Source organism: Bos javanicus, chromosome 2, assembly GCF_032452875.1.
Source record: "Bos javanicus breed banteng chromosome 2, ARS-OSU_banteng_1.0, whole genome shotgun sequence".
Lineage (NCBI taxonomy): Eukaryota > Metazoa > Chordata > Mammalia > Artiodactyla > Bovidae > Bos > Bos javanicus.
In genome coordinates this window covers 82,610,526-82,621,261 of record NC_083869.1, presented here as the reverse complement: position 1 = coordinate 82,621,261, position 10,736 = coordinate 82,610,526, and the positions used below count along the sequence as shown (strand labels likewise).

The following is a 10,736-nucleotide window of genomic DNA, read 5'->3' as shown; positions in this document are numbered from 1 at the left end:
CTGAATATTCATTGGAAGGACTGATGTTGAAGCTGAAACTCCAGTACTTTGGCCACCTCATGCGAATAGTTGACTTATTGGAAAAGACTCTGACGCTGGGAGGGATTGGGGGCAGAAGGAGAAGGGGACGACAGAGGATGCGATGTTTGGATGGCATCACCAACTCAATGGCCATGAGTTTGGCTGAACTCCTAGAGTTGGTGATAGACAGGGAGGCCTGGCCTGCTGTGGTTCATGGGGTCGCAAAGAGTTGGGCACGACTGAACAACTGAACTGAACCGAACAGAGAGGCGGAACTTCTGGAGGGCCACAATTCTAAAACACACTGTGTTGGGCATTTTCCTCTAGGAAAATTCATATTAAGACTGCTCAATACAAGAATGTCATAAGAAATTGTACTTTTGTCACTACAAGAAATACTCTAGGAGTCATATAATGTTCATTTGTAAACACATAAACTGAGAACTTTGGATAGGTCATATGCCTCTTGGCGTTACGATAGTACTAGTCATTGAGTAGGTAAAGAATAAATGTTAAACTAATAAACTAAATGAAAAATGTCGTGCATGAATGACAGTTTAGGCTGCCTAAAGGTAAAAATTCTTCATATTTTGGCTCATGCCTGGAAACTGCAGTACTCAGTCCTTTTGCCCAATTATTCTCCTCCTCAAAGCAGTCAAATTTGAAGGAAAACGTGTCATTAAAGTAGACTACTTAATTGCTCTAAGCGTCTGTAGACAACTGCATTACTTATCAATAGCAATAGATACATAATAAGGAAGACCTTTTTATCTAAGTTTTATAATCAACAGATTATAAACTATAAATGTTCTAAAAATCATCATAACCAAACTGACATTTAATTTAATGAGTTTATTCAGACACATTTGAATGGAATATATTATCAATACCAAATACGTAAATTCAATATAATTACATATCAGACTCATAAAAGAAGACATGAAATAGTATTATGTAGTTCTGAGGAAATATATGCATCAATCACATTTTGAATCAGATGTCCAGAGTCCGTAGTTCTCTTTATTGCTTCCAGGGACTCGTGCATATATATATGCAATCTGGGAATTCCATGATTTTTGTTATGCTTCACTTAATTTTTTTTACTTCAGATCAGATCAGTCACTTAGTCGTGTCCGACTCTTTGTGACCCCATGAATCGCAGCACGCCACGCCTCCCTGTCCATCACCAACTCGTGGAGTTCACTCAGACTCAAGTCCATCGAGTCAGTGATGCCATCCAGCCATCTCATCCTCTGTCATTCCTTCTCCTCCTGCCCCCAATTCCTCCCAGCATCAGAGTCTTTTCTAATGAGTCAACTCTTCACATGAGGTGGCCAAAGTACTAGAGTTTCAGCTTTAGCATCATTCCTTCCAGAGAAATCCCAGGGCTGATCTCCTTCAGAATGGACTGGTTGGATCTCCTTGCAGTCCAAGGGACTCTCAAGAGTCTTCTCCAACACCACAGTTCAAAAGCATCAATTCTTCGGCACTCAGCCTTCTTCACAGTGCAACTCTCACATGCATACATGACCACAGCAAAAACCATAGCCTTGACTAGATGGACCTTTGTTGACAAAGTAATGTCTCTGCTTTTGAATATGCTATCTAGGTTGGTCTTAACTTTCCTTCCAAGGAGTAAGCGTCTTTTAATTTTGCGGCTGCAGTCACCATCTGTAGTGATTTTGGAGCCCCCCAAAATAAAGTCTGACACTGTTTCCACTGTTTCCCCATCTATTTCCCATGAAGTGGTGGGACTGGATGCCATGATCTTCATTTTCTGAATGTTGAGCTTTAAGCCAACTTTTTCACTCTCCACTTTCATTTTCATCAAGAGGCTTTTGAGTTCCTCTTCACTTTCTGCCATAAGGGTGGTGTCATCTGCATATCTGAGGTTATTGATATTTCTCCCGGCAATCTTGATTCCAGCTTGTGCTTCTTCCAGTCCAGCATTTCTCATGATGTACTCTGAATATGAGTTAAATAAACAGGGTGACAATATACAGCCTTGACGTACTCCTTTTCCTATTTGGAACCAGTCGGTTGTTCCATGTCCAGTTCTAACTGCTGCTTCCTGACCTGCATACAAATTTCTCAAGAGGCAGATCAGGTGTTCTGGTATTCCCATCTCTTTCAGAATTTTCCACAGTTTATTGTGATTCACACAGTCAAAGGCTTTGGCATAGTCAATAAAGCAGAAATAGATGTTTTTCTGGACCTCTCTTGTTTTTTCTATGATCCAGCGAATGTTGGCAATTTAATCTCTGGTTCCTCTGCCTTTTCTAACACCAGCTTGAACATCAGGAAGTTCATGGTTCACCTATTGCTAAAGCCTGGCTTGGAATATTTTGAGCATTACTTTACTTGTGTGTGAGATGAGTACAATTGTGCAGTAGTTTGAGCATTCTTTGGCATTGCCTTTCTTTGGGATTGGAATGAAAACTGACCTTTTCCAGTCCTGTGGCCACTGCTGAGTTTTCCAAATGTGCTGGCATATTGAGTGCAGCACTTTCATAGCATCATCTTTCAGGATTTGAAATAGCTCAACTGGAATTCCATCACCTACACTAGCTTTGTTCGTAGTGATGCTTTCTAAGGCCCACTGGACTTCACATTCCAGGATGTCTGGCTCTAGGTCAGTGATCACACCATCATGATTATTTGGGTCGTGAAGATCTTTTTTGTACAGTTCTTCTGTGTATTCTTGCCATCTTTTCTTAATATATTCTGCTTCTGTTAGGTCCATACCATTTCTGTCCTTTATCGAGCTCATCTTTGCAAGAAATGTTCCTTTGGTATCTCTGATTTTCTTGAAGAGATCCCTAGTCTTTCCCATTCTGTTGTTTTCCTCTATTTCTTTGCATTGATCACTGAAGGCTTTCTTATCTCTTCTTGCTATTCTTTGGAACTCTGCATTCAGATACCTATATCTTTCCTTTGCTCCTTTGCTTTTCGCTTCTCTTCTTTTCATAGCTATTTGTAAGGCCTGCCCAGACAACCATTTTTCTTTTTTTGCATTTCTTTTCTATACGAATGGTCTTGATCCCTGTCTCCTGTACAATGACTAAATAATAAAAACCTATCTGAAAAAAAATGATTAATATTATTTGCAGTTTATTACTATCATTCTTAAAAGCATGCTGAAAACAAAATTCAGTAATATTCCATAGATTAGGAAGAAATAGCCTTAAAAAGCAGAGTATTATATTAATGATTTTTAATCAAAATATGATGTATAAAAACTATGACAATTCATTAATTCAGATTTATGTCTACCCAATTTTCAAACTAACATTAATATACAAACTTAAAGGAAAAAACAAGGATGTTTATTAGGCTTTTAATCATTATTTTTCTAATTTCAAAATGACAGCCTATGTACACAAAATTGACATAGTGCATTTAGTCCATTTATATTTTGATAAACAGTTATTGGAATATCAGTTTTATCATCAAAACCAATTTCTCCACTATGATGTTGGGTGTCTAGCAATTGTTTCTTTCTATTGCAATGGCAATTAAGGCCATTTCCTCACTGGAAACTGTTATGTTTATTCATTTGACATTAAAATTATTAGCTCTGTTAAGACTGCAAAATGGTTTAATCAATCTAAAAGCTGTTTATGTTATTCTGATAATGATTCATTGTCTCAAAATATTATCCTGGAGAAAATTTTAAAGGTATAAAAATATATGTTATTTGTTTTTCAGAAATTAAAAATATTGCCTACATTAATTGTTTTATGTGGGAATTTTATATCTGTATTTTAGTTTTCTAGTCTGTAATTTTATATATTTCAAAAGTGTCTACTTATTAATATACATATTTTGTACCACTTAAATATTCATATTTTTATTTTGACTGTGTATATTGCCTACTAATATACTTATTATAACATTTTTTAAATGCTTGATTGTATGTGCCTTATTCCTTTTACTTAGATACTATCAAGAAATAATGATATTTGTTTAATTAACTTTAAGAAAAAAATTTAAATATATGTAAAATTTCTCATCTAATAACCTCTCCTAATTTGAAAAAATAAACTATAGGCCAATATAATTACATTTTCCCATGAAGAGACACAAATATATTAGTATAGAAACTAGGTGTCCAGATAAGTAAGTTGTTCTTTTTTAATATTTATCCAACTGCCCCATGCTAATAGCTGCATTTTGTCAACCAGTTTTCTCATGAAGTTTGAAGGAAGATAAAGAAGTACACCTTGGAGCTAGAAATCTAAAAAGAAGTCTTTAACAAAATTAATCTATCACATTATTTTGAGGTGTGGAAGTTGAAAGTACCTTAGGATTTTGACTGGGAAATCAATGATGTGGCTGCTCATGATTCCAATTCATCCTAAGGCATTACTGATTTTAGTTTAATTAATATTTAAGGCTATAATATCATGTTATTTAAATGACATTGTATTGTTGCTGCTATTTAGTTGCTCAGTCATGTCCAACTCTTTGTGAACTCATGACTGCAGCATGCCAGGCTTGCCTGTCCTTCACCATCACCCAAAGTTTGCTCACACTCACGTCTATGGAATCTGTGATGCCATCCAACCATCTCATCTCCTGTTATCCTCATCCCCTTCTCCTGCCTTCAATCTTTCCCAGCATTAGGGTCTTTTCTAATGAGTTGGTCCCTTGCGTCAGGTGGTCAAAGAGTTGGAGCTTCAGCTTCAGCATTAGTCCTTCCAAAGAATATTCAGGATTGATTTCGTTTAGGATTGACTGGTTTGATGTCCTTTCAGTCCAAGGGAATTGCAAGAGTCTTCTCCAACACCACAGTCCAAAAGCATAAATTCTTCAGGGCTCAGCCTTCTTTATGGTCCAACTCTCACATCCATACATGACTACTGAAAAAACCAAAGCTTTGACTAAAAGACCCTTTATCGGCAAAGTAATGTCTCTGCTTTTTGATATGCTCCCTAGGTTTGTCATAACTTTTCTTCCAAGGAGCAGGTGTCTTTTAGATTCATGGCTGCAGTCACTCTCCACAGTAATTTTGGAGCCCAAGAAAATAAAGTCTGTCACTGTTTCCATTGTTGCCGGTTGGAGATCCAGCCAGTCCATTCTGAAGGAGATCAGCCCTGGGATTTCTTTGGAAAGAATGATGCTAAAGCTGAAACTCCAGTACTTTGGCCACCTCATGCGAAGAGCTGACTCATTGGAAAAGACTCTGATGCTGGGAGGGATTGGGGGCAAGAGGAGAAGGGGACAACAGAGAATGAGATGGCTGGATGGCATCACTGACTCGATGGACGTGAGTCTGAGTGAACTCCGGGAGTTGGTGATGGACAGGGAGGCGTGGCGTGCTGCGATTCATGGGGTCGCAAAGAGTCGGATACGACTGAGCGACTGATCTGATCTGATCTGATCTGATGGGACCAGATGCCATGATCTTGAGCTTAGTTTTTTGAATGTTGAGTTTTAGGCCAGTTTCTCTTTCACCTTCACACACACACACACACACACACACACACACACAGAAGTCACTCAGTCGTGTCTGACTCTTTGTCACCCACCAGGCTCCTCGGTCCATGGGTTTTTCCAGGCATGAATACCTTCATCAAAATGCTTTTTAGTTCGTCTCCACTTTCTGTCATAAGGGTGGTGTCATCTGCATATCTGAGGTTATTGATATTTCTCCCAGCAATCTTGATTCCAGCTTGTGCTTCATCCAGCTTGGCATTTCATATGATGTTCTCTGCATATAAGTTAAGGAAATATGGTGACAATATACAGCCTTGATGTATTCTGTTCCCAATCTTAAGCCATTCCATTGTTCCATGTCCAATTCTAACTGTTGCCTCCTGACCTTCATACAGGTTTCTCAGGAGACAGATAAGGTGGCCTGGTACTCCCGTCTCTTTCAGAATTTTCCAATTTTGTGTGATCCACCCAGTCAAAGGCCTTAGCATAGTCAATGAAACAGAAGTAGATGCCAAAATGACATTTACATATTACATATAATATATAATTTAAAATTAATGGGTAAAAGGAAGGAAATTCTTCTTGAAATATTCTATATTTTTCCATCTCAATGGCAGTCAAAATAAATGCTTCATGGGAAAATGTTTAATTTTATGAACATAAGATCATAATACATGACATTGTGATTTTATTCAATTTGTTTCCATATGTACAGATAACATTAGGTGCTCAAAATTAGAGCAAGTACAGGTATCTATTCCTTTCATCAATGATTATCTTAATAGCTTTGGATGACTGTTTCTGATGGTATCAGTCTGTTACTTCATTACTGAGGATAATGAAAATTGTCTGCATAATTTGTTCTGATAAGTTTATATTTTCATCACCTAAAAATTCACATGTAAACACTAAGATAATACTCCCAACACTCTTACTCTCTATTTTTCTTCAAAGTGCTAAACTCTACTGCTTCCTCTTTGATGAGAAGACCTGTTATCCATGAACAACAGAGACATTTGTCCCTTATTCAATGTTGCATTCTGACCACCAAGAACAACATGTGGCCTGGGTAAGCAAGTAAGAACTTAATATTAATTGTTAAGTGAACAAATTTTAAAAAGAAGAAATAATAAATTATTAAGATTAATTTAGTAAACAGATAATACCTAATATCTCCATTGTTTCTGCAGGAGTTGGTGAAATACTTAAGTTTTTAAAAAAATTACCAATATCACTTAAACCTGCTTTTGTTATTTAAAAGAGCCCAAATGAAATACAAACCAAACTGTTATTTTCTATCTTTATTGGGTTCACAGTTATTATATCTGAAGTTATATATATATATGCAAATATATATATGTATACATATATACATAAAACAGTCAATATAGCCAAAAGACTCTTTTGTATCTTCAAACTAGTTGTGCCCTAGAAATGAAATAGTCTTAAATGTGATACAAGTCTTAAGTTTTCAACATATGTACTTTCACTCAAAATATACAAATTAAATTTTTTATTAAAAAAAAATAATTCACTTTGTCATTCACACATCCCTTTTGTTTCTTGTATTTTCATAATTTTATTTGTTTATATGTATAAATAAGGAAATAAAATGAAAAAATTCAGCGTAAGTCATTCTATAGAGCAGACTCAAATATCATATAGAAATTTATAATTAGAAGCTACATAAAAGTTTTACTTCAACCTTATGCCAAAACAATTAGGTAAATATAATGGAAACTATTAAAAAATAATGCCAATAATAGTATCTCCAAAATATCTATGTAATTTGTATAAATATTATATCTATATGTATAATTCTATATATAACATATAAAGTTGCTTTTATTTATAGTTGTAGAAGCTTCATGAGGCTATCAGAAATGATGTCAGCCCCAGTTCATAGCTAAGATGGTGTTGGTTAGAAGAGTTAAATGCATTACTCAAGCTGCTATCTTGGCTAATTTTTGGAGCTATACTCAATACCAGTTCCTCTGATTGTTGCCTAGTATTTTTCTCCTTTAAGAAAACTGTAACTATAATGATAAAGAAATCTTTATAGTTTATAATGACTACATTCTCATGGGTCAATAATCACTATTAAAGAATCTCTGAATACAAAATTACAACCTCTCATAATGGGTTTAATGGAACTTTTGGTTATGGAGTCAATACACTCCCTCTGAATAAACTGCCATTATACATAGGATGTAATTTTGTGGGGGAAAATGACTGTAATAGTACCTACTGGTCTTCACTTCCAGCCTAGTTATTCTATAACATAAATTTAATGAGATCCAATGAAATCTCCAGATATTGAAACTTTATATAGCCATTAGTTAAAAATTTCTACAGTATATTCAAAGCTGTGACTGTTTAAGCTATCCTTTTTGTGTGTTTCTTTAATTACATTTTAAAAATATTAAAATTGAGAACTTAATTTTTCTTAACACACCAATGCACAAAAAAATGAAACTTTTTAATTAACAATTTTTACCAATATTTGTTGCATCTACACTCCAACCTATAGAAATATAGCTGCCTTTTGAGAAATGTCCTCATAAATTCTTGGATTCTACTACTAAATCAATCAACACACCTTAAATGAAGAAAAATTCCCTCTCTGACAGAGAGCATAGGTCTATCCTATCACTACAAATAGAACTCTCATTATCTGTTTCATCATTTAAAAAATAAGTAGATCGGATATTAAGTGCTCAATTTTCTTTCATTCTAAACAGTGTCAAATTTATGTTGATTCCCTGTAAGGATTAACAGGTTTCTTTTTTTTTTTTATTCTCATGACAGGTGACAAAGCCCTTGATGAAAATAGTATTATACATTTTTGAAAAATTTCAGAAATCATTCAACCTATTTTTAACAAAAGTCATCTAACAGAGAAAATTGATTACACGGTCAATAAGAAACCCAAACAGGGTCTTTGTCATGTGCAACAATAAGATCTGTTCCAAATCTAGGATAAAAAGAACAACTGAAGGGGCACTGTGACTGGAATTTAGGACCTGGCCATCTGTGAGATTCTGGAACCAGGCCAGGTCTGTTCAGATGAATCTCAGGGTGAAGCGAATGGCAGGAGAGAAGCCAAGGAAGCCATACTGTTGCCAGCACTGTTTCCAGAAGCAGAGTTTCAGAAACTCACAAGTTTAGAGTGGACAGGTAGGGCAGCATCTAAACATTGTCCACACAGCTTTCTTGCATCAGACAAAGGGAATTCTCTGGTATTGCATATCTTGAAATTTATTACAGGGCGGAAGCAGTCAAGAATGCTCTGCAGTAGCTGCGGATTTCTGTAAGTAAATGTGTTCCCATCAGCTCTATGAAGAAAATGTTTCAAGAAGGAAAATACGGATAAATGAAGCCAAAACTGCTGAAATTATTCATTCTCCCCAGGCACCCATTTTGACTTCACAAGTGGCAATATTAAATCTTCTTGATCCTTTTTTCCATGCAGATGACACCAATCCATATCTTCTCTGAGTCTGATTCTGCCCTTACAATCCTTTAAAAGACCACAGTCTGTATTTACATTCTGTCTAGAATTCTATCCACTTTTTCTTCCCCCTAAATCATTTAATATTCACTGTGGAATATCAAGGCATCCTTGAATAGTCCTTCTTCCTCAGCCCTTCAGTAATACATTTTATAGCTTTGTTCTACCAACTCAAGTCTGTCATTTTCTATTTACTTTATTAGTTGGAAAGTTGTAATGAAATTTTGACTGTGCTTGATATGTCCAGATTTTTCATCTTCAAATAGCAATTCAATGACATTTTTTCCAAAGCCTAGAACTGAATAAAAAATACGTATAAAAACCAAACCAAACAAACAAACAAAAACAATAGTTCTCCATTACCAATGATCAAAAATATAGCTTGGATATTCCCAAATTTGTCACCAAATTGCTTTCCTATGACCCTGTGCCTACTAATACTTGAGTGACTATATTTCCCTAGAATTGTCACTAGTCTTCTGGAATTAAACTATTTTGAAGATAGGAATATCTTCTTCTTGTAACAAAGATTAAAGTCGTGCTTCCTGCTTTATCATATTTTCTTCAATTCCAATAATAATAAAATTAACTCCTTACACATTAATTTTATAACCCTTTCTTTGATTCATCTTAATAGGAGTTTTCTATTTTTAGTTGCTTTTAATTGGAGTATAGTTACTTTACAATGTTGTGTTAGTTTTTACTGTACAGCAAAATGAATCAGCCATATATATACATATAACCCCTCCCTTTTGGATTTCCTTTCCATTTGGGTCCCCACAGTGCATTAAGTGGAGTTCCCTGTGCTTTACAGCGTGTTTTCATTAGTTATCTGTTTTATGCATAGTGTCAATAGTGTTGGGCTTCCCAGTTGACTCAGTGGGTAAAGCATCAGCCTGTAATGCAGGAGATACAGGAGATGCAGGTTCAATCCCCAGGTCAGGAAGATTTCCCTGGAAGAGGCCATGGCAACCCACTCCAGTATCCTTGCCTGGAGAATCCCATGGACAGAGGAGACTGGGATACTGCAGTGCATGCGTCACACACACACACACACACACACACACACACACACACACAGAGTCAGATATAACTTAGTGACTGGACAACAACAAACACAACAATCAATAGTGTATATCTGTCAATCCCAAATTCCAATTCCTCCCACCCCTTTCCCCTTTTGTATCCATATATTTGTTCTCTACATCTGTGTCTCTATTTTTACCTTGCAAATAAAGTCATCTATACAGTTTTTCTAGATTCCACATATATCCACATATATGCATTAATATATTTATTTTTCTTTTACTGACTTACTTCACTCTGTATGACACTCTCTATGTCCATCCATGTCTCTACAAATGACTCAAATTTTGTTCTGAACTGATGGTAATTTTAGCAAAATGTTTTAATTATCCTTCTAGAAAGCAAGTTTCTATAAAACATTAACTATGTACTCTGTGTGTATGTCTGAATTTACTACTGTGGCCATCAAATGCCTTGTATTTCATAGACACTGAATATACTCATATTGAATATGCATTTATTAAATGTTTAAGGTAAATTTTCTCCTTTGTTTGAAACAAAAAAGTGATAGCAAGTTTTGCCTGAAACAAACATTTATTTTATAAGAAATGCAGATATAAATAAACTTTTGTAAATTGAGTTACATTTACAATGAAAGTGCACAATTCAAAAGATGATGTGACCTCATCTCTCAATTGACAGAAACTGTTAAAATTTCAGTTTTCTGCTTCAAACCCTG

The 10,736-nt window shown here is 35.4% G+C and overlaps 1 long non-coding RNA gene across 1 annotated transcript; it reads left to right on the top strand.

Moving 5' to 3' along the window:
* The first annotated feature begins 4,111 nt into the window (after positions 1 to 4,111).
* Positions 4,112 to 8,942, top strand: LOC133261892 (uncharacterized). The gene is made up of 3 exons (XR_009741165.1): positions 4,112 to 6,529; positions 8,269 to 8,637; positions 8,728 to 8,942. It is a non-coding gene; the product is annotated as an uncharacterized LOC133261892 (long non-coding RNA).
* Positions 8,943 to 10,736: the final 1,794 nt, after the last annotated feature.